Below are 24,852 nucleotides of genomic sequence, written 5' to 3' on the forward strand. Positions count from 1 at the left end.
TGAATCACAAGTACTTTTTATTTCATGTTATTCATTCTTCATAAACAAAAATCATTTTTATCATTAATCTCCTGACTAAAAGTTACAAGATAACTATAGCTTGCTTCAAGCCAGCAATCTCCGTGGGATCGACCCTTACTCACGTAACGTATTACTTGGATGACCCAGTGCACTTGCTGGTCAGCTACACGAAATTTTGTAACACGATTTCGTGTACCAGTAAACCTTTTGTGGCCGAGTGTTATATGAAAGAAGCATATTTGAAGTGCTACGAGTCAGTCATACACCCATTGAATGGACCTGATCTATGGGAGAGAACAACACATCCTGATGTTATGCCACCCCTGTATAGAAAGCCTAGTCACAGGCCAGTGAAAAAGAGTAAACCAACTATTGGAGATGAAGAACAGAGCAACTGCACTCACATGTCAAGGAAGGAGGAGAAACAAAGGTGCTCTATATGTGATTCAACTGGACACAACAAAAGCATATGCCCTAAACCTATTGAGGATGAGGTATGATTTTTAATTTCCCTTGCTTCTTATATGAGGTTTCTCATAAGCATAATATTGTTGTGGTTAATTGCAATTGTTTCTTAGGCCCAATATTCATAGAAGCTAAGCAAAGGCAAGCAGAAGAAAGCAAGGGGAAAGCTGCTTCAGCAACACAGCCACCAACTTCAGCCCATTCCAACTTTGAAACATAGCCAAAAAGGCCTAGAGGCAAGCCCAAGGGAACCACTAAGCCCAATTGTTCAGCTCAACATGATCCACAACCCAAGAAGCTTGCCAACCCAATAAGTTCAGCACCTCCTTCATCCTCAGCACAGCCAACCATCAGAACTCTTTCAGCATCTCAGCCAACCCTTGCCACATCTTCAAGCCAACCTGTTGGACACTTCTCTATCAGGATTTTTAGAGCACCTCACGTTTCTCCAAAAAAACTGAAGTTAATGGCAAAGTTGCCTCTAAGAAGATGGGGATTGCTTTAGAGAAATGGAAAACTTAGCATCATATTGTCATATTTCTATACAATGCATGTTGGTTTATTTTGAGTTAAGTTTGTGTTAAGGTTCTAATAAAGTCAATGTGGACTTGTTAGCTACTTTTTGTTGCTTATATTTTGCCGATGTGCTACTGACTGTTGTACTGAATTATTGGCTTTGACCAACCAACCCTTTTGTTTTTTAGTTAAGTTTCTGTTAATGTTCTGGTAATGTGAAACACTATGTTTATTATGTATGTTATTATGACATTTACCTTGTTGAGTTAAGTTTGTCTTTGTTTCATGTTTATGACATTATTATGTCATTGTTCAGTAATGGAACCCATGTATTTGCCAAGCAAAAATTCCACTCTTATTTCAGAAACCAACCATGCTTACATACTAGTCATTTATACATGTTGAAACAGATTTAACAGAATAGATTCAGGTAACCCACCTAATAAATAAACCCTAGCCCAATTTACCTACAACAACAACAACAACAACAACATACCCCTACACACTTCTCATACCAGGTTCAATGGAATTACACACTTTTGCCTTGCTTTAGAAAAATTCTGCAGCAGCAAATACACAAATCCAACCCACCCAAAAAACCCTAACACAGCAACGACCTTTAACTTCTACTCTGCCGCTTTTGTTCTTGATTTCAGTGAGAAAAACCTTCCTCCTTATTCTAGTAATTTCTGAGTGTTCCACCTCTGTCTCTAGATTTGCCCAACGAAAGAAGTTGCAACCTTGTTACACCTGCACATATCCACCGTCTTTACTCTCCATTCCATCACCCAAATGACTCAATTCAGAGGAAAAGAAAAAAATAAACCTCAAAGTAAACACAGCCTCAGAATCTGCGACCTGGGTTCTCCTTGGTCCCCGAGGTTCGAACCACCAGCTTCTCACCATGGAAACAAATTAGCAACCTACCATGCGACGAAGATTTGACGAGGTTGAGCTTTGCACAGCCATGGCGTTCTCCCTCCAAGAGGTCGACGATGGTGGAATCTGCAATAGTGGCTTTCACGTTACTTTACCCTTTTTTCCTTTCAATTGAATATATATATTTATAATGCTTTTCCCTTTATTATATATATATATATATATATATATATATATATATATAATGCTTTTCTGTTGTCATAACTACCGGTAACAAATGAAAGGGCATTTATGTTTGAAAAAATTAAAAAGGACAATTTTAAATTCAAATACGACATTAAGGATGATTCTAAATTAAAAACTACATCAGGGATAATTTTGATTCCGAGCCTCAACGTTAGAGACCAAAATAATACTTATCCCTATCTTTAACTAGAATACAAGTAATGAACCCGAGTTGGCAAATACATATGCCACCAAGAAAAAAAAACTCAAATGAATTCAAATACAATAATTTATAGTCTAGGACAATTGCATACATAAAACTAGCAAAGATAAAAATTCTGCACACCATGTTCTCTCCATATTTTCCACATTTCAGTTGCTAGGTTCTCACGCCATTAAATTCATTCATGGTTACTTTCCATATCAATTGTTTCGACTTCATTAACTATAATATCATCTCCTACGAATATATATTTTGGTAAAAGAGTTACATCTTCTTCAGCTCGTAAAATCTCCATGGAAAACTATTTTAATAAGTAGTACATATATATTTCAAAAACATGAATATATATTAAAAGAGAAGAAGAAACCTCAACTAGTTTTTGGATCATGCATACCCAAAACAGAGAAAAGATGAAAACCCAACTTATATGTGCTCAAAGAAAAAAAATTAACTAATATTGCAATATATAAATATATAATACAAACAAAGGTGAAGGTTAATATAGTTTTAAACCTTGAGTTGAGTTTTCTAGTACAAAGGAAGGAAAAGATTGTGATAAAATAATAAAGAGTTTCACAACACAGACAACACACATACAAATGAAGAAGCTTCGAATATGCAAAAACAGAAAAAAAAAAGAGATTAGTTAATACTACAAAAATAAAGGAAGAGAGATTATCACTAGTTAGGATTTGTAACAAAAAAAGATATATTTAAAACTTTAGAAAATAAATGGATAAAATAGTCTAGAAAAGTGTAAATCCATATTCATTACTTAAAATTTGTGTCTCATCATTTTATTGAAACATAAAAAATATATATTTTGTATATATTTGTGTATAAATATATTTTCATTTTTGTATCTCACAAATCAAATAATAGACACATCTCATTATGAATATGTTTGGAAAGTTTAAAAAAAAAACTTTTTTGAGTTTTTAATTTATGAAAAATAGTAGTGTTACGTTGGGTAACCGGAGGTTAATGGGCTGGACTCGTTGGGTTGGCCCAATCGTATGAGAGAAAAAGCCTTTGAGCGGGTTTGTGCCTTTAGAGACTCCTTCCGACTTGTGAGTGTAAGAGAATGGGGGGTGGTACCTGCAAAGACACTCCGATGCCTAAGTTAGCAAGGGTGTGAGCAGGTCTAGAGAGTATTGGGACTTAGAGATACCTGAGGGGTGTCAGTGTATTTATAGTGGTGAACCAATAACTACCGTTGGAGTAGTTCCACCTTTTAGGGTGGATAACCGTCCCTTTATCTTAGGGAGGTTATGATATGACTCCTAGAAGTGGGTTGAGAGATTTTAGGGGCAGTTATTATCTGCCAGCTAATATTTGCTCCCGACTTCTTTAGAGCAAGTCGTGGGGAGAACCGACTTCTAAAGAGAAGGCCGGTGTTCTGAGGAGCCCAACCTTGTGGTTGGATCTGTAGTTTGGACCTGGGCCTTAGCGTTAGGCCAAGGTATAAACAGTGCCCCTACTCAAGCCCAATTCCTTTTAAGGATTGGGGTCGAGTATTATAACTCGGGTCCATAGTCGACCTGATAAGGATCCGACGTGATTTTTCGGAATCGACGTGTTTCAAAAGTTTTCAACAGTCACGTCAAATCAAACGTCGCGTCGCTTAGGGGTTTGAGCATTTATACGCGGGGGCGATTACATCGGTAACGGTGCAACTTTTGAATGGCCTACGTCATTTTACCTTTATGCCCCTAACGTGTGTATAAATACTTTCCCTTCTCCTTGCTTGTTTTGTTTCTGAAAACTTTTCCATCTACACCCTTTGATCGAAAGAAGAAAGCTCCTTCCTTTTCGAGTGTCGTTGCTTCCATTTTCTCGCAAGAAAAAGGTCAGTTTCTTTTCTTGTTCTTTCTTTGTAGAGTTGCATGTTTTTTATTTGAGAGGAGAGTTGGTCATAGACTTTGTTTTGTCAGGGATCTGACTTCAGGCACTTTTAGAGACCCTATTTTTTATCCTTTTTTTTTCTTTTTCTTTGTAGGTTTTTCTAGAAAAACAAAATGTCTTCTGTTGAAATTCTTGCTCAATGGGTGGATATCACGGTTTTGGGAGAAGAATCCCTTGCTGACACGGACTTCATCACCAACCTCCGCACTCATCATAGGCTTTGTACCTTTGATGAGGACGAGCCGAAATATGAACTGGTTGTCCCAGGTCCCGAAGACCGGGTTTGCTTTGAGAGGGTCTCTGAGACAGTCCCTCATTTTTTCTATATGTATGAGAGTATGATTACCCGCCTGGGCATTTTTTTCCCTTTTTCTGACTTTGAAATTGATGTTTTAGGCCACTGCCATGTTGCTCCTACACAGCTCCACCCCAACTCTTGGGGTTTTTTGAAAATTTATCAATTCATTAGCCATGCCCTAGATTTCCCAACTTCTTTGAGGATTTTCTTTTTTCTTTTTCACATGACTAAGCCCTTTAGTGGGCAAAATAACAAACAACAATGGGTTTCTTTCCGGGCTATACAAGGCCGGAGAGTCTTAACCCTTTTTGATGAATTCTTTCATGACTTTAAAAACTTCTTTTTCAAAGTGCAAGCTGTAGAGGGTGATGAGCGGATAATTTATACGCTTTTTGGCATTGTTTTTAGGTAGTTTTTAGTAAGTTTAAGCTACTTTTAGGGATGTTTTCATTAGTTTTTATGTTAAATTCACATTTCTGGACTTTACTATGAGTTTGTGTATTTTTCTGTGATTTCAGGTAATTTCTGGCTGAAATTGAGGGACTTGAGCAAAACTCTGAAAAAAGGCTGACAAAAGGACTGGTGATGCTGTTGGAATCTGACCTCCCTGCACTCGAAATGAATTTTCTGGAGCTACAGAACTCCAAATGGCGCGCTCTCAACGGCGTTGGAAAGTAGACATCCAGAGCTTTCCAGCAATATATAATAGTCTATACTTTGTTCGGAAATTGATGACGTAACTTGGCGTTGAACGCCAAGTACATGCTGCTGTCTGGAGTTAAATGCCAGAAACACGTCATGATCCGGAGTTGAACGCCCAAAACACGTTATAACTTGGCGTTCAACTCCAAGAAAAGCCTCAGCTCGTGGATAGATCAAGATCAGCCCAAGCATACACCAAGTGGGCCCCGAAAGTGGATTTATGCATCAATTACTTACTCATGTAAACCCTAGTAGCTAGTTTAGTATAAATAAGACTTTTTACTAGTGTATTAGTCATCTTTTGACCATTCGGTCTTTTGATCACCTTCATGGGGGTTGGCCATTCGGCCATGCCTGAACCTTTCACTTATGTATTTTCAACGGTGGAGTTTCTGCACACCATAGATTAAGGGTGTGGAGCTCTGCTGTACCTCAAGTTTCAATACAATTATTATTACTTTCCATTCAATTCTCTTTTATTCTTATTCCAAGATATACGTTGCACAACACTTTGATGAATGTGATGATCCGTGACACTCATCATCATTCTCACCTATGAACGCGCGTGACTGACAACCACTTCCGTTCTACCTTAGGCCGGGCGCATATCTCTTGGATTCCCCAACAGAATCTTCGTGGTATAAGCTAGATAGATGGCGGCATTCATGGGGATCCGGAAAGTCTAACCTTGTCTGTGGTATTCCGAGTAGGATCCCGGGAATTCGAAAAGTCTAACCTTGTCTGTGGTATTCCGAGTAGGATTCCGGTATTGAATGACTGTGACGAGCTTCAAACTCCTGAAGGCTGGGCGTGATGACAAACGCAAAAGAATCAATGGATTCTACTCCAACCTGATTGAGAACCGACAGATGATTAGCCGTACTGTGACAGAGCATTTGGACCATTTTCACTGAGAGGATGGGATGTAGCTATCAACAAGGGTGATGCCTCCAGACGATTAGCCGTGCAGTGACAGCGCATAGGACCATTTTCTCGAGAGAATTAGAAATAGCCATTGATGATGGTGATGCCCTACATACAGCTTGCCATGGAAAGGAGTAAGAAGGATTGGATGAAAGCAATAAGAAAGTAGAGATTCGAAAGGATTCTAGCATCTCCACACGCCTATCTGAAATTCCCACTATTGATTTACATAAGTATTTCTATCCCTTTTTATTTTCTATTTATTATTGATTTTCGAAACCCATAACCATTTAATCTGCTTAACTGAGAGTTACAAGGTGACTATAGCTTGCTTCATACCAACAATCTCTGTGGGATCGACCCTTACTCACGTAAGGTTTATTACTTGGACGACCCAGTACACTTGCTGGTTAGTTGAACGAGATTGTGGAAAGAAAGTGCTGAGTTAATGTTTTTATGCACATGCCAAAGAGCCATTATTGTTGATCACAATTTCGTCCACCAGAGGGTCACCACCCTTTTTTCCTGGATGAAAATTCTTCCCCTCGCTTTCCTCTATACTGGTTAGAGGCCTCTCCTTACGAGAAATATAGTTTAGATGATTTGGACGAGGTGGAGGCGGACATCGTTGGGTTCCTCCGAGAAGTTTGGGGGAGAGCCCCTTATTTAGATACCAAGAAGTTCCTACAGGGGTCCCCAACCTTTGTGCAAGCCCAATTAGGTAGTGTCGTATTGGTTTGTTGGGTTTTCCAACTTTCTAAGTTGTTTTCTCCGATTTGTTTTATTGACTTTTTACCTAATGGTTTTTGCAGAGATGGCGAAGAAGAATTCGAGGGAGTCTTACCAGAGGGTTCAGGAGGCCAAGGCTAGATCCCGCGCCAGGGTTGGTGGTGCCAGGGCAACCGGTCCTTCTCCTCCCCTTTCTTCTCACAGCTTGGGGACCCCTGCCCGACCTATCGTTATTTCTTCCTCGGCTTCTTCTCTGTCGCCTCCTTCTTCCCGACCTTCTCCTGAGCCAGAAAAGAAAAAATGCAAGGCTCTAGAGTCTAGCTCTCCTTTTGAAGGTAAGGCCAAGGTGGATGCGCGTCAATTCATCCGGGAGCATATCTATCCTTATACACGTATAAGTATGGATGATGCTTCTCTTCGAAACCACCTTACTATTCTGGCTCAGGAGAGTATCAGGGTGGCAGGGGTGTGCACCAAGTTTCTTGACATCATTGAGAAGACTCCCCTTAGCTCTTTGGGCTCATCCCAGAGGGTTGAGGAGCTAGAGGGGAGGATTCTTTTGTATCAAGAGTCTGAGAGAAGTCTGAGGGAGGAGGTCACCAAGCTGAGGAAAGAGAGGGATAATCTCCGGAAGGAGGGAGAGAAGTTGATGGGCCGATGTTCTATGGCGGAGGGCCTACGGGAGAAGGCGGAGCAGAGCTACTCAAGTTTGTTCCAGGACCTTGTGGAGGTAAAAAAAGATCTAATGAGGGCTTGGGATGCTTATGCGGAGCTGGAGGATTCTATCGCCGAGGGGTCCGAGGAAGCTTTGAGGGTTTTTAGGGAACAGGTCGGGGTCATTGCTCCCGACCTGGACCTCTCACCCTTGGATCTGGACAAGGTTGTAATTGATGGGGCGGTCGTGTCTCCTCCCTGACCTGTTTCTAAATCTGAACTGAAGACTCGGGGTCAGAGAATTATAGAGTCTCCTCCCCGACCAGATGATGCTCCGAGTTCTTCCAAGGCTCCTGACATTTCTCTTCCAACTCCTATGGATGTCTCTCTCCCTGACTCTGGTGGTGCTCCGACTATTCTTCCAGGTGGTGACGGTAACGCTCTTTGAAAATCTCAAAAATTTTATCTTTGGCTATATGGGGGCCCGGCCTGTGGGTCCCCACTATTTATTTTTATGCTGTTGTGGTACACTGTTGACACTTTTTTTGGCCTTTTATGGCCATAAACAAAAAATTAAAAATTTCCTTTTTTGGACAAGGGTTTAGGTTATTTTCGTTGGTTGTGTGCATTCTTTTTTCTCCTTTAGGTTTTGAAGAAAAAAAAACCCTTTTTGATCTTTTTGCTTTTTCTTGGCCGACTGTCTCTTTTCTTAAGCTTTTGGAATTTTGAAGGTTTGAGACAGTCTTTATTGCTTTCCATGGGTTTTCTGACCTCTTTTCGATATTCCTTGTGCTCAATTTTTGATATATTGAGTTTTCATAACTTAGGTTATTTTTGCGATGCATTTCTTTGCTTCTCGGAATTTCCGATTTGTTAGTCGATTAATTTCCGAGTTTATTCACGATCGACTTTTATAACTGATGAGCGGATAATTTATACGCTTTTTGGCATTGTTTTCATATAGTTTTTAGTAAGTTTAAGCTACTTTTAGGGATGTTTTCATTAGTTTTTATGTTAAATTCACATTTCTGGACTTTACTATGAGTTTGTGTGCTTTTCTGTGATTTCAGGTAAATTCTGACTGAAATTGAGGGATTTGAGCTAAACTCTGAAGAAGGCTGACAAAAGGACTGCTGATGCTGTTGGATTCTGACCTCCCTGCACTCGAAATGGATTTTCTGGAGCTACAGAACTCTAATTGGCGCGCTCTCAACGGCGTTGGAAAGTAGACATCCAGGGCTTTCCAGCAATATATAATAGTCCATACTTTATTCGAAGAATGACGACGTAACTTGGTGTTGAACGCCAAGTACACGCTGCTGTCTGGAGTTAAACGCCAGAAAAACGTCATGATCCGGAGTCAAACGCCCAAAACACGTCATAACCTGAAGTTTGACGCCAAGAAATGCCTCTACACGTGAATTCATCAAGCTCAGCCCAAGCACACACCAAGTGGGCCCCGGAAGTGGATTTATGCATCAATTACTTACTCATGTAAACCCTAGTAGCTAGTCTAGTATATATAGGACATTTATCTATTGTATTAGACATCCTGGATTGTATTTTTGATCCTGTGATCACGTTAGAGAGGGCTGGCCATTCGGCCATGCCTGAACTCTTTGCTTATGTATTTTCAACGGTGGAGTTTCTGCACACCATAGATTAAGGGTGTGGAGCTCTGCTGTACCTCAAGTATTAATGAAATTCTATCTTCTTCTATTCAATTCTCTTTTATTCTTATTCCAAGATATTCATTCGTACCCAAGAACATGATGAATGTGATGAGTCAGATTACCCTCATTATCATTCTCACTTATGAATGCGCGTGATTGACAACCATGTCCGTTCTACATGCAACAGAGCTTGAATGCGTATCTCTTAGATTCCCCAACAGAATCTTCGTGGTATAAGTTAGATAGTTGGCGGCATTCATCTGGATCCGGAAAGTCCAACCTTGTCTGTGGTGTTCCGAGTAGGATCCTGGGAGTCCGGAAAGTCCAACCTTGTCTGTGGTGTTCCGAGTAGGATTCCGATCATGAGTGACCGTGACGTGCTTCAAACTTTAACCTGCTGGGCGTTGGTGACAGACGCAAAAGAGGGATTCTATTCCAGTAGGAGCGGGAACCAACCGGTGATTAGCCGTACTGTGACAGAGTGCGTTGCATAGTTTTCACTGCGAGGATGGGATGTAGCCATCAGCCATGGGTGATGCCTCCAGACTGGTTAGCTGTGCGAGTGACAGCCGCACAGGTTATTTCCCCGTGAGGAATGAAAGTAGCCACAGTTGATGGTGAACCCCTATACAAAGCTTGCCATGGAAAGGAGTAAGAAGGATTGAGTAGAAGCAGTAGGAGAGCAGGCGTGCTTGAGCCATGCAGCAGCTGTATATACTTAAAAGATACCTCTACCAATGAATCTGCATAAGTGTTCTATCCCTTTTATTATTTATTTCTTTTTATTATTAATTATTCGAAAACACATAAACCATTTTTAATCTGCCTAACTGAGATTTGCAAGGTGACCATAGCTTGCTTCATACCAACAATCTCTGTGGATTCGACCCTTACTCACGTAAGGTTATTACTTGGACGACCCAGTACACTTGCTGGTTAGTTGAACGAGATTGTGAAGAAAATAAACAATGCCCTCAGAGTATACATCTTTTATAAATACATAACAAGTGATCACAATTTCGTCCACCAAGTTTTTGGTGCCGTTGCCGGGGATTGTTCGAGTATGGACAACTGACGGTTCATCTTGTTGCTCAGATTAGGTAATTTTCTTTTCAAAAATCTTTTTCAAAAATTTTTCTTTTATTTTTCGTTTTTCTAAACTTTGTTTTCGAAAAAAATCAATAAAAATACAAAAAAATTAGAAAATCATAAAAATCAAAAATATTTTGTGTTTCTTGTTTGAGTCTTGTGTTAATTTTTAAGTTTGGTGTCAAATGCATGCTTTTAAAATTTTTCTTGCATTTTTTTTTTCGAAAATTTCATGCATTCATAGTGTTCTTCATGATCTTCAAGTTGTTCTTGACAAGTCTTCTTGTTTGATCTTGATGATTTCTTGTTTTGTGTCTTTTGTTGTTTTTCATGTGCATTTTTGCATTCATATTTTTCATGCATTAAAAATTTCTAAGTTTGGTGTCTTGCATGTTTTCTTTGCATCAAAATTTTTCAAAATTATGTTCTTGATGTTCATCATGATCTTCAAAGTGTTCTTGGTGTTCATCTTGACATTCATAGCATTCTTGCATGCATCTTGTGTCTTGATCCAAAATTTTCATGTTTTGGGTCATTTTTGTGTTTTTCATTCAAAATTTGATTTCAAAAATATCTTTTCCTTATTTCCCTCCAAAATTTCGAAATTTTGGGATTGACTTGGTCAAAAATTTTTAAAATTAGTTGTTTCTTACAAGTCAAGTCAAAATTTCAATTTTAAAAATCTTATCTTTTCAAAATCTTTTTCAAAAATCATATCTTTTTCATTTTTTTAGCATTTTCGAAAATTTCAAAATTATTTTTCAAAATATTTTCAAAATCTTTTTCTTATCTTTTTATCCAATTTTCGAAAAATTAGCTAACAACTAATGTGATTGGTTCAAAAATTTGAAGTTTGTTACTTTCTTGTTAAGAAAGGTTCAATCTTTAAATTCTAGAATCTTATCTTGTAGTTCCTTGTTAGTTAAGTAATTTTTAAAATTAAATCTTTTTTTTTTCAAATATCTTTTTCAAATATATCTTTTTATCTTTTATCTTATCTTTTTCAAAAATTTTATCTTTTTCAAAATTTGATTTCAAAATATCTTATCTAACTTCTTATCTTCTTATCTTTTTAAAACTTTGATTTCAAATCTTTTTCAATCAACTAACTAACTCCTTGTTTGTTTCTTATCTTTTTCAAAACCACCTAACTACTTTTCCCTCTCTAAATTTTCGAAAATTCTCCCCCTCTTTTTCAAAAATTCTTTTTAATTGTTTTAAATTCTAATTTTAATCTCATCTCATCTTTAATTTTCGAAAATCACTAACCATTTTTTCAAAATTATTTTCGAAAATTTCTTTCTCTTCTCTTATTCTATTTAATTATTTAACAACTAACACTTCTCTTCACCTCTCTTCATCCACAAATCCGAACCTCCTCCTTCATTCTTCTACCCCTTTCTTCTTCTACTAACATAAGGGAATCTCTATACTGTGACATAGAGGATTCCTTTTTCTTTTCTTGTTTTCTTCTCTTTCTTATGAGCAGGAACAAGGAAAAGGGCACTCTTGTTGAAGCTGATCCGGAACCTGAAAGGACTCTGAAGAAAAAATTAAGAGAAGCTAAATTACAACAATCCAGAGGCAACCTTTTAGAAAATTTCGAACAAGAGGAAGAGATGGCCGAAAATAATAATAATAATGTAAGGAGAATGCTTGGTGATTTCACAAAGCCAACATCCAAGTTTGATGGAAGAAGCATCTCCATTCCTGCCATTGGAGCCAATAACTTTGAGCTTAAGCCTCAACTAGTTGCTTTGATGCAACAAAACTGCAAGTTTTATGGACTTCCATCTGAAGATCCCTATCAGTTCTTAACTGAATTCTTGCAAGTCTGTGATACTGTAAAGACGAATGGAGTTGATCCTGAAGTCTACAGACTCATGCTTTTCCCTTTTGCTGTAAGAGACAGAGCTAGAATATGGTTGGATTCACAACCTAAGGATAGCCTGGACTCCTGGGATAAGCTGGTCACTGCTTTCTTAGATAAGTTCTTCCCTCCTCAAAAGCTGAGCAAGCTGAGAGTGGATGTTTAAACCTTCAAACAAAAAGATGGTGAATCCCTCTATGAAGCTTGGGAAAGATACAAGCAGCTGACCAAGAGATGTCCATCTGACATGTTTTCAGAATGGACCTTATTAGATATATTCTATTATGGTCTATCTGAATTTTCGAAAATGTCATTGGACCACTCTGCAGGTGGATCTATTCACCTGAAGAAAACGCCTGAAGAGGCTCAAGAACTCATTGACATGGTTGCAAACAACCAGTTCATGTATACCTCTGAGAGGAATTCCGTGAATAATGGGGTCCCTCAGAAGAAGGGAGTTCTTGAAATTGATGCTCTGAATGCCATACTGGCTCAGAACAAAGTGTTGACTCAACAGGTCAACATGATCTCTCAAAATCTGAATGGATTGCAACATGCATCCAATAGTACTAGAGAGGTAGCTTCTGAAGAAGCTTATGATCCTGAGAACCCTGCCATGGCAGAGGTTAATTATCTGGGTGAACCATATGGAAATACCTATAACTCATCATGGAGAAATCATCCAAATTTCTCCTGGAAGGATCAACAAAAACCTCAACAAGGTTTTAACAATGGTGGACGCAATAGGCTGAATAATAGTAAGCCATATCCATCATCTTCTCAGCAACAGACAGAGAATGCTGAACAAAACAATTCTAATTTAGCTAATATAGTCTCTGATCTGTCAAAGGCCACTTTCAGTTTCATGAATGAAACAAGATCCTCCATTAGAAATTTGGAGGCACAAGTAGGCCAGCTGAGTAAGAAAGTTATTGAAACTCCTCCCAGTATTCTCCCAAGTAATACAGAAGAGAATCCAAAAGGAGAGTGCAAAGCCATTGACTTAGTCAACATGGCCGAATGCACAAAGGAGGAGGAGGACGAAAATCCCAGTGAGGAAGACCTCCTGGGACGTCCTCCAAGCAAGAAGGAGCTTCCTAATAAGGATCCTGAGGAATCTGAGGCTCATCTAGAGACCATAGAGATTCCACTAAATCTCCTTCTGCCATTCATGAGCTCTGACTATTATTCATCCTCTGAAGAGGATGAAGATGTGACTGGAGAGCAAGTTGCTCAATATTTAGGAGCTATCATGAAGCTGAATGCCAAGCTGTTTGGTAATGAGACTTGGGAAAGTGAATCTCCCTTGCTCATTAGTGATTTGGATACTTGGATTCAGGAAACTCTACCTCAAAAGAGACAAGATCCTGGCAAGTTCTTAATACCTTGCACCATTGGCACCATGAGCTTTGAGAAAGCTCTATGTGATCTTGGGTCAGGAATAAACCTTTTGCCACTCTCTGTAATGGAGAAGCTGGGAATCATTGAGGTACAACCTGCCTTGTTCTCATTACAATTGGCAGATAAATCCATGAGAGAAGCTCATGGGATAGTAGAGGACGTGCTAGTAAAAGTTGAAGACTTTTACATCCCTGCTGATTTCCTAATCCTAGATACTAGGAAGGAAGATGATGAATGCATCATCCTAGGAAGACCTTTCCTAGCCACAGCAGAAGCTGTGATAGATGTCAACAGAGGAGAGTTAGTCCTTCAATTAAATGGAGAATACCTTGTGTTTCAAGCACATGGCAATCCCTCTGTGACAAAAGAGAGTAAGCATGAAGAGCTTCTCTCAGTTCAAGGTCAAGAAGAGCCCACACAGTCAAACTCTAAGTTTGGTGTTGTGAAGCCACAACCAAACTCTAAGTTTGGTGTTCAAACCCCATATCCAAACTCTAAGTTTGGTGTTGGGACTAGACAACATTGACTTGATTGCTCTGTGGCTCCATGAGAGCCACTGTCAAGCTATTGACATTAAAGAAGCGCTTGTTGGGAGGCAACCCAATTTTATTTATCTAATTTTATTTTATTTTGTTTCTTTGTTATTTTTGTGTTTAATTAGGTACATGATCATGAGGAGTCACGAAAAAATCAAAAAAATTAAAAACAGAGTCAAAAACAGAAGAAAAAAATTTTTCACCCTGGAGGACGCACGGGCCGGCGTTCAGCGCCCAGAAGATGCATCTGGCGGGCGTTCAACGCCAGAACAGAGCATCTTCCTGGCGCTGAACGCCCAAAACAAGCAACATCCTGGCGTTTAACGCCAGGATGCGCACGCAGAGGACAATCTGGCGCTGAACGCCAGAAACAAGCTTGAAACTGGCGTTCAACGCCAGAATCAAGCATCACATGGGCGTTTAACGCCCAGAACATGCACCAATGGGCGTTTGAACGCCAGAATGGTGCATGAAGGCAATTTACACGCCTATAGGGTGAAGGAATGGTATTTCTTTTCACCTCAGGACCTGTGGACCCCACAGGATTCCCACCTCAGGATCTGTGGACCCCACAGGATCCCCACCTACCTTTTCTTTTAATCCTATTCACACTCTCCTAATCCAAATCTCATTCTCAATGTCACCCTTCCCAAAAACCTTCACCAATCACATCAATTTCTCTTCCCAATTACCCCATGCACCACTCACATCAACCTCCTCTTCCCCATAAACCCCACCTACCCCCACTACATTCAAATTCAATTTCCCACCCATTCCCACCCAAAATGGCCGAAACCTAACCCTCCCCCCTCCCTATAAATACCTCCCTTTTCTTCTTCATTTTCACACAACATAACCCCTTCTTCTCTACATAGCCGAACCCCCCTTCTCCCTCTCTACTCACATTTTCTTCTTCTTCTTCTTCTACTCTTCTTTTCTTTTTGCTCGAGGACGAGCAAATTTTAAGTTTGGTGTGGTAAAAAGCCTAGCTTTTTATTTTTCATTCACCATCAATGGCACCCAAGACCGGAGTTTCCTCAAGAAAAGGAAAAGGGAAGGCAAAAGCTTCCACTTCCGAATCATGGGAAAAGGAGAGATTCATCTCCAAGAGCCACCAAGACCACTTCTATGATGTTGTGGCAAAGAAGAGGGTGATCCCTGAGGTCCCCTTCAAGCTCAAAAAGAATGAGTATCCGGAAATCCGACATAAGATCCAAAGAAGAGGGTGGGAAGTCATAACCAACCCCATGCAACAAGTCGGATTATTGATGGTTCAAGAGTTCTATGCTAATGCATGGATCACTAGGAACCATGATCAAAGTATGAACCCGAATCCAAAGAACTATCTCACAATGGTTCGGGGGAAATACTTAGATTTCAGTCCGGAAAATGTGAGGTTGGCGTTTCATCTACCCATGATGCAAGGTGATGAACGCCCCTACACAAGGAGGGTCAACTTCAATCAAAGGTTGGACCAAGTCCTAATGGACATTTGTGTGGAAGACGCCCAATGGAGAGTAGACTCCAAAGGCAAACCAGTCCAACTAAGAAGACTGGACCTCAAGCCTGTAGCTAGAGGATGGCTGGAGTTCATCCAAAGATCCATCATCCCTACAAGCAACCGATCTGAAGTTACTGTGGATCGGGCAATCATGATTCATAGCATCATGATTGGAGAGGAAGTAGAGGTTCATGAAGTCATAGCCAATGAACTCTACAAAATAGCTGACAAGCCTTCATACATGGCACGGCTAGCCTTCCCCCACCTCATATGCCATCTATGTTATTCAGCTGGAGTTATCATAGATGGAGATGTCTCCATTGAAGAAGACAAGCCCATCACCAAGAAAAGGATGGAGCAAACAAGGGAAGTCCCTCACGGCCCCCAAGGAGAACATGAGGAAGTTCATCAACAAATGCCTCATGGAATGCACTTTCCTCCCAACAACTATTGGGAGCAACTCAGTACCTCCTTAGAAGACTTGAGCCAAAACGTGGAACAACTAAGGGTGGAACACCATGAACACGCCCTCACTCTCCAAGAAATAAGAGAAGATCAAAGAGCTATGAGAGAGGAGCAACAAAGGCAAGGAAAGGACATAGAAGAGTTGAAGAACATCATTGGTCCTTCAAGAAGAAGACGCCACTAAGAGGTGGATTCATTCCTTGTTCTTTATTTTCTTTCTGTTTTCGGTTTTTAAGTGTTATGTTTATCTATGTTTTTGTGTTTCTACTTCATGATCATTAGTGTGTAAACCATGCCTTAAAGCTATGAATAAAATCCATTAGTCTTTCACCTCTCTTAAAAGAAAAATGTTTTAATTCAAAAGAACAAGAAGTACATAATTTTCGAAATTATTAGTGAATTTAATTTAATTATATTGATGTGGTGGCAATAATTTTTGTTTTCTGAATGAATGAATGAACAGTGCATATTTTTGATCTTGTTGTTTATGAGTGTTAAAATTGTTGGTTCTTGAAAGAATGATGAACAAAGAGAAATGTTATTGATGATCTGAAAAATTCATGAATTGATTCTTGGAGCAAGAAAAAGCAGTGAAAAAAAAAAAAGAAAAAAAAAAGTGGCGAAAAAAAATAGAAAGAAAAAGCAAGCAGAAAAAGCCAATAGCCCTTAAAACCAAAAGGCAAGGGTAGCAAGGATCCAAGGCTTTGAGCATCAATGGATAGGAGGGCCCAAGGAAATTAAATCCAGGCCTAAGCGGCTAAATCAAGCTGTCCCTATTCATGTGCTTGTGTCATGAAGGTCCAAGTGAAAAACTTGAGACTGAGTGGTTAAAGTCGTGATCCAAAGCAAAAGAGTGTGCTTAAGAGCTCTGGACACCACTAACTGGGGACTTTAGCAAAGCTGAGTCACAATCTGAAAAGGTTCACCCAGTTATGTGTCTGTGGCATTTGTGTATCCGGTGGTAATACTGGAAGACAAAGTGCTTAGGGCCACAGCCAAGACTCATAAAGTAGCTGTGTTCAAGAATCAACATGCCTAACTAGGAAAGTCAATAACACTATCTGAAATTCTAAGTTCCTAGAGAAGCCAATCACTCTAAACTTCAAAGGAAAAAGTGAGATGCCAAAACTGTTCAGAAGCAAAAAGCTACAAGTCCCGCTCATCTAATTAAATTAATATTCATTGATATTTTGGACTTTATAGTATATTCTCTTCTTTTTATCCTATTTGATTTTCAGTTGCTTGGGGACAAGCAACAATTTAAGTTTGGTGTTGTGATGAGCGGATAATTTATACGCTTTTTGGCATTGTTTTCATATAGTTTTTAGTAAGTTTAAGCTACTTTTAGGGATGTTTTCATTAGTTTTTATGTTAAATTCACATTTCTGGACTTTACTATGAGTTTGTGTGCTTTTCTGTGATTTCAGGTAAATTCTGACTGAAATTGAGGGATTTGAGCTAAACTCTGAAGAAGGCTGACAAAAGGACTGCTGATGCTGTTGGATTCTGACCTCCCTGCACTCGAAATGGATTTTCTGGAGCTACAGAACTCTAATTGGCGCGCTCTCAACGGCGTTGGAAAGTAGACATCCAGGGCTTTCCAGCAATATATAATAGTCCATACTTTATTCGAAGAATGACGACGTAACTTGGCGTTGAACGCCAAGTACACGCTGCTGTCTGGAGTTAAACGCCAGAAAAACGTCATGATCCGGAGTCAAACGCCCAAAACACGTCATAACCTGAAGTTTGACGCCAAGAAATGCCTCTACACGTGAATTCATCAAGCTCAGCCCAAGCACACACCAAGTGGGCCCCGGAAGTGGATTTATGCATCAATTACTTACTCATGTAAACCCTAGTAGCTAGTCTAGTATATATAGGACATTTATCTATTGTATTAGACATCCTGGATTGTATTTTTGATCCTGTGATCACGTTAGAGAGGGTTGGCCATTCGGCCATGCCTGAACTCTTTGCTTATGTATTTTCAACGGTGGAGTTTCTGCACACCATAGATTAAGGGTGTGGAGCTCTGCTGTACCTCAAGTATTAATGAAATTCTATCTTCTTCTATTCAATTCTCTTTTATTCTTATTCCAAGATATTCATTCGTACCCAAGAACATGATGAATGTGATGAGTCAGATTACCCTCATTATCATTCTCACTTATGAATGCGCGTGATTGACAACCATGTCCGTTCTACATGCAACAGAGCTTGAATGCGTATCTCTTAGATTCCCCAACAGAATCTTCGTGGTATAAGTTAGATAGTTGGCGGCATTCATCTGGATCCGGAAAGTCCAACCTTGTCTGTGGTGTTCCGAGTAGGATCCTGGGAGTCCGGAAAGTCCAACCTTGTCTGTGGTGTTCCGAGTAGGATTCCGATCATGAGTGACCGTGACGTGCTTCAAACTTTAACCTGCTGGGCGTTGGTGACAGACGCAAAAGAGGGATTCTATTCCAGTAGGAGCGGGAACCAACCGGTGATTAGCCGTACTGTGACAGAGTGCGTTGCATAGTTTTCACTGCGAGGATGGGATGTAGCCATCAGCCATGGGTGATGCCTCCAGACTGGTTAGCTGTGCGAGTGACAGCCGCACAGGTTATTTCCCCGTGAGGAATGAAAGTAGCCACAGTTGATGGTGAACCCCTATACAAAGCTTGCCATGGAAAGGAGTAAGAAGGATTGAGTAGAAGCAGTAGGAGAGCAGGCGTGCTTGAGCCATGCAGCAGCTGTATATACTTAAAAGATACCTCTACCAATGAATCTGCATAAGTGTTCTATCCCTTTTATTATTTATTTCTTTTTATTATTAATTATTCGAAAACCCATAAACCATTTTTAATCTGCCTAACTGAGATTTGCAAGGTGACCATAGCTTGCTTCATACCAACAATCTCTGTGGATTCGACCCTTACTCACGTAAGGTTATTACTTGGACGACCCAGTACACTTGCTGGTTAGTTGAACGAGATTGTGAAGAAAATAAACAATGCCCTCAGAGTATACATCTTTTATAAATACATAACAAGTGATCACAATTTCGTCCACCAATAACCTCTTTACACCGACTTGTACCTCGTCATTTTATCCTGACGACCATCTAGGTCGGTTCATGAGATTTTCACGCTTTGTCGAGCTTAAGTCGGCGCGTTTCGTAGAAAGCGAAAAGGAATTTATAAGAGATATTTGAAAAGGATCTTTATTTATTTGCAAAGGTACTTTATCGCTACTAAGGGTTTTGGGCTATCTATGACCTCTTAGTCTCTACTGTGATGCCTCGTTAAAAACCCTTCTTCAGAAGAAACCCTTTTACTTTGGGAAAAAATCATGAAGTTGGGAAAAGAGTACGTCAGGGAGTAGAGTTCGCTTTTAACTATAGTACCTTTTCATATTACAAGCATGCCACGACCTGGGTAACTCGGTGCCGTTTAAGTCAGTCACCTTGTAATAACCTTTTCCTAGGGCCTCACTAATCTTGTATGGTCCCTTCCAATTAGCGGCGAGCTTTCCTTCCCTAGACTTGTTGACTCCTATGTCATTTCTAATTAAGACCAAGTCGTCTGAGGCGAAGCTCCTTCGAATGACTTTCTGGTTGTATCTTTTCGTCATCCTTTGCTTCAATGCTGCTTCTCTAATATGGGCTCGTTCGCGGACTTCAGGGAGAAGTTCAAGTTCTTCTTTGTGCCCCTTTATGTTTCCAACCTCATCGTAGAAGTTCACCCTTGGGCTTTGCTCATTGATTTCAACCGGTATCATGGCTTCTATGCCATAAGCAAGTCGGAAGGGTGTTTCTCCTGTGCCAGACTGAGGTGTGGTCCGATAAGCCCAAAGTACTTGTGGGAGTTCCTCGGCCCATGCTCCTTTTGCGTCTTGCAACCTTTTCTTCAACCCTGCCAATATGACTTTGTTTGCAGCCTCGGCTTGTCCATTTGCTTGTGGATGTTCCACCGATGTAAATTGATGTTTGATTTTCATACTGGCTACTAGGCTTTTGATGGTTGAGTCGGTGAATTGAGTGCCATTATCAGTGGTGATAGAGTGGGGTACCCCATATCTGGTGATAATGTTCTTGTAGAGGAACTTCCGACTTCTCTGAGCGGTGATGGTGGCCAATGGTTCTGCTTCTATCCACTTTGTGAAGTAATCCACTCCCACTATTAGATATTTTACTTGTCCCGGCGCTTGTGGGAATGGTCCTAGCAAGTCCAATCCCCATTTTGCGAAAGGCCATGGGGAAGTTATACTAATGAGTTCCTTTGGAGGGGCTACATGGAAGTTTGCATGCATTTGGCATGGCTGGCACCTTTTCACAAATTCCGTGGAGTCTTTTTGTAAGGTCGGCCAGTAGAATCCAGCTCAGATTACTTTTCTAGCTAACGACCTTGCTCCAAGATGGTTCCCGCAGATTCCATTGTGTACCTCCTCTAGCACCTCAGTTGTTTTTGAGGTCGGGACGCACTTTAGTAGTGGTGTTGATATCCCCCTTTTATAGAGAATATTTTTCACCATCGTGTAGTTTTGTGCTTCCCTCTGGATTTTCTTGGCCTCTTTTTCCTCTTTGGGAAGGATGTCGAATTTCATGTATTCGACTAAGGGCTTCATCCATCCGAGGTCTAACCCGGTGATTTCAAAGACATCTTGAGCAACCTCCGTTTTATCCACGGAGGGTTCAGGGAGAGCTTCTTGGATCAGGCTTCTGTTGTTCCCTCCTGGTTTGGTACATGCAAGCTTGGAGAGGGCATCTACCCTGCTGTTGAGGTCCCGAGTTATATGCTTTACCTCGGTCTCTTCAAAGTGCCTAAGGTGCTCCAAGGTTTTGTCCAAGTATTTTTTCATGTTGGGATCTTTGGCCTGATACTCTCCATTTATTTGGGAGGTCACCACCTGAGAGTCGCTGAATATCATTACTTTGATCTCACCGACTTCTTCTGCCAGCTTTAACCCTGCAATCAAGGCTTCATATTCTGCCTGATTGCTGGAAGCTGAAAACTCAAACTTGAGGGAAACTTCAATTTGCGTTCCCCCTTCGCTGACCAATATTATGCCTGCCCCGCTTCCAGCTTTATTGGAGGACCCATCTACATATAACTCCCATGTAGTGAATTTCTCCTCTTGGTCTCCCGCGTATTCCCCTAGGAAGTCGGTGAGGCATTGAGCTTTTATTGCCGTTCGGGCTTCGTATTTCAAGTCGAACTCAGAGAGTTCTATTGCCCATTGAACCATTCTCCTCGCAATGTCCGTCTTCTGAAGGACCTGCTTTATGGGCTGGTTCGTTCGGACTTTTATTGTGTGTGCTTGGAAATACGGCCATAATCGGCGTGAGGCCACCACTAAGGAGTATGCAAACTTTTCAAGTTTTTGATACTTTAGTTCTAGGCCCTGTAGAACTTTGCTGGTGAAGTACACAGGATGCTGCCCGACTTCATCTTCCCATATTAGAGCTGATGCTATAGCTTTGTCTGCTACTGACAGGTATAGAACGAGCTCTTCCCCGACTATGGGTCGGGTCAGGATTGGAGGCTGACTCAAGAACTTTTTGAACTCCCGAAAAGCTTCTTCGCACTCTGAAGTCCATTCGAACTAGCATCCTTTTCTTAATAGGGAAAATAGTGGAAGGGATCTTAGTGCTGATCCCGCCAGGAACCTGGAAAGGGCGGTAAGCCTTCCATTTAATTGTTGGACCTCTTTCAGACAAGTCGGGCTTTTCATTTCCAATATAGCTTTACACTTATCGGGGTTTGCTTCAATTCCCCTTTGTGTAAGCATAAGCCCTAGAAACTTTCCCGCCTCCACCACGAAGGTGCATTTTGTGGGATTTAGTCTCATCTCATGTGACCTTACGGTGTCTAAAACTTGCAAGAGATCTGTCAGGAGGTCGGTTTCCTCCTTAGTTTTTACCAGCATGTCATCTACATAGACCTCCATTAAGTTCCCAAGGTGGGGGGCGAACACTTTATTCATCAACCTTTAATATGTGGCCCCGGCATTTTTTAACCCAAATGGCATCACCACATAGCAGTAGTTTGCTCTAGGTGTGATGAATGAAGTTTTTTCCTCATCCGGCTGGTACATCGGGATTTGGTTGTATCCCAAGTAAGCATCCATAAACAACAAGTATTGATACCCTGAGCTTGCATCTACTAGGGTGTCAATACTGGAAAGTGGATACGAGTTTTTGGGGCATACTTTATTCAGGTCGGTATAATCGACGCACATCCTCCACTTGCCGTTTTGCTTTTTAACTAGCACTACATTTGCTAGCCATGCCGGATATTTGACCTCTCGGATGAAGTTGGCTTCCAAGAGGGCTTGTACTTGTTCTTCCACCACCTGAGCTCGTTCTGCACCAAGCTTACGCCTGCGCTGCTGTACGGGTCGTGATCCGGGGTGTACCGAAAGCTTGTGGGACATGAGCCGAGGGTCTATCCCTGGCATGTCGGAAGCTTTCCAAGCGAGGAGGTCGGAATTTTGTTGTAGGAGCTTTATTAGCCTTTGTTTCAGACCTTCGTCTAAGGTGGCCCCTATGTTGGTTCTTTTTTCTTCCTCTTTTCCAATTTGAACCTCTTCGGTTCTTCCACCCGGTTGTGGTCGCAGCTCTTCTATTGCTTTTATTCTCCTGAGTTCTATGGTGTGGACTTCCTTGCTCTTTCCTCGGAGGTTTAAGCTTTCATTGTAGCATTTTCTTGCCAATTTTTGGTCTCCTCGTACCGTCGCTATTCCCTTAGGTGTTGGGAATTTCATGCAAAGGTGAGGGGTTGACACCACCGCTCTGAGCCGATTTAACGTAGTTCTGCCGATTAAGGCGTTATACGCCGATCCGACATCAATGATGATGAAGTCAATGCTTAGAGTTTTGGAATTTTCCCCCTTTCCGAAGGTCATGTGAAGGGGGATGTATCCCAGTGGCTTAATTGGCATGTCTCCTAATCCATATAGGGTGTCCGGGTAAACTTTTAGCTTCGTTTCATCCAACCCTAACTTATCGAATGCGGATTTAAAAAGTATATCTGCCGAACTCCCTTGATCCACCAAGGTCCTGTGGAGGTTGGCATTTGCCAAGATCATGGTTATTACCACCGGGTCATCATGCCCGGGGACAATCCCCTATCCATCCTCTTTGGTGAACGAGATGGTTGGGAGATCGGGAGATTCGTTTCCAACTTGATAAACTCACTTCAGGTGTCTTTTGCGAGATGATTTAGTGATCCCCCTTTCTGCGAATCCTCCAAAGATTGTATGTATGTGTCTCTCGGGGGTTTGTGGCGGCGGGTCTCTTCTGTCTTCATCATCTTACTTTCTTTTTCCATGATTGTCCGACCTATCCGTGAGATATCTATCAAGTCGGCCTTCCCTGGCCAACCTTTCTATCATATTTTTGAGGTCGTAGCAATCATTTGTTGAGTGGCCATATATCTTATGGTACTCGCAGTAGTCGTTGTGACTCCCCCCTCCCTTTTTATTTTTGATGGGTCTGGGAGGCGGCAATCTTTTAGTGTTGCAGATTTCTCTGTATACGTCTACTAGGGATACTTTTAGAGGAGTGTAGGAATGATATCTCCTAGGCCTGTCCGGACCGACCTCCTCTTTTTTCTTAGGCTCCCTTTCTTTTTCTTTTGCTGAGTGAGGGGCCCCAGTCGCCAGCTGGGCTCCCGTAGTTTGGCATTTTCCTCCATGTTGATGTACTTTTCTGCTCTCTCCTGTACATCGCTCAAAGAGGTCAGGTGCCTTTTTGATATAGACTAAGAGAAGGGGCCCTCTCTAAGTCCATTTACTAATCCCATGATAACTGCCTCTGTGGGTAGGTCTTGAATTTCTAAACACGCTTTGTTGAACCTTTCCATGTAATTACGCAGAGGTTCCCCGACCTCCTGTTTAACTCCAGGAGGCTCGGTGCGTGTTTTACTTTATCCTTCTGGATGGAGAATCGCATTAGGAATTTTCTTGAGAGGTCCTCAAAGCTAGTAACTGACCTTGGAGGGAGGCTATCAAACCACTTCATCGCCGCTTTCGACAGGGTGGTCGGAAAAGCCTTGCAGCGAGTTGCATCAGAAGCATCATCCAGATACATCCGACTTTTGAAATTGCTTAAGTGATGCTTCGGGTCTGTGGTTCCATCCTAGAGGTTCATATCAGGACTTTTGAAGTTTCTTGAAACTTTCGCCCTCATTATGTCCTCACTGAACGGGTCCTCTCCTCCCAGGGGCGACTCTTCTCGGTAGCCGCGGGAGTTCCGACTTTTGAGGGAGGATTCAAGTTTTAAGAGTTTTTCTTCCAACTCTTTTTGTCATTCTATTTCCTCCCTGAGGTTTCACTCCGCCTCTCGTTGTCGTTCTAGTTCCTGTTCCAGTTGCTCCAGACGACCTTGGTGGCCGTGGACCAGCCCCATTAGTTCGGTTGTATGGGGTGGCCCTTCCTTTATGGATTCTCGTCCTTCCGAGGAGTTTACCTTTGGGTTTTTGAGCCCAGAGGTGCCTTCTCCATGCTGGTCGCTGGTTCCTTGATGAAGGGTCAAATCTGCGTCATTATTTCCGATATTTGGATTTTCTTGCTCGGAATCAGACGTTGTATGACCATCTTCTGGTGAGTTATCCGCCATTATGGATTGATCCCTCGGGTCCCCGGCAACGGCGCCAATGTTACGTTGGGTAACCGGAGGTTAATGGGTTGGCCTCGTTGGGTTGGCCCAATCGTATGAGGGGGGAAGCCTTTGAGCGGGTTTGCGCCTTTAGAGACTCCTTCCGACTTGTGAGTGTGAGAGAATAGGGGG

General features: G+C 41.3%; 1 non-coding gene across 1 annotated transcript; it reads right to left on the bottom strand.

Moving 5' to 3' along the window:
- Positions 1–12,318: 12,318 nt before the first annotated feature.
- Positions 12,319–12,422, bottom strand: LOC112700182 (small nucleolar RNA R71). Its single transcript, XR_003153097.1, has one exon. It is a non-coding gene; the product is annotated as a small nucleolar RNA R71 (small nucleolar RNA).
- Positions 12,423–24,852: the final 12,430 nt, after the last annotated feature.

This window comes from Arachis hypogaea, chromosome 6 (assembly GCF_003086295.3).
Source record: "Arachis hypogaea cultivar Tifrunner chromosome 6, arahy.Tifrunner.gnm2.J5K5, whole genome shotgun sequence".
NCBI lineage: Eukaryota > Viridiplantae > Streptophyta > Magnoliopsida > Fabales > Fabaceae > Arachis > Arachis hypogaea.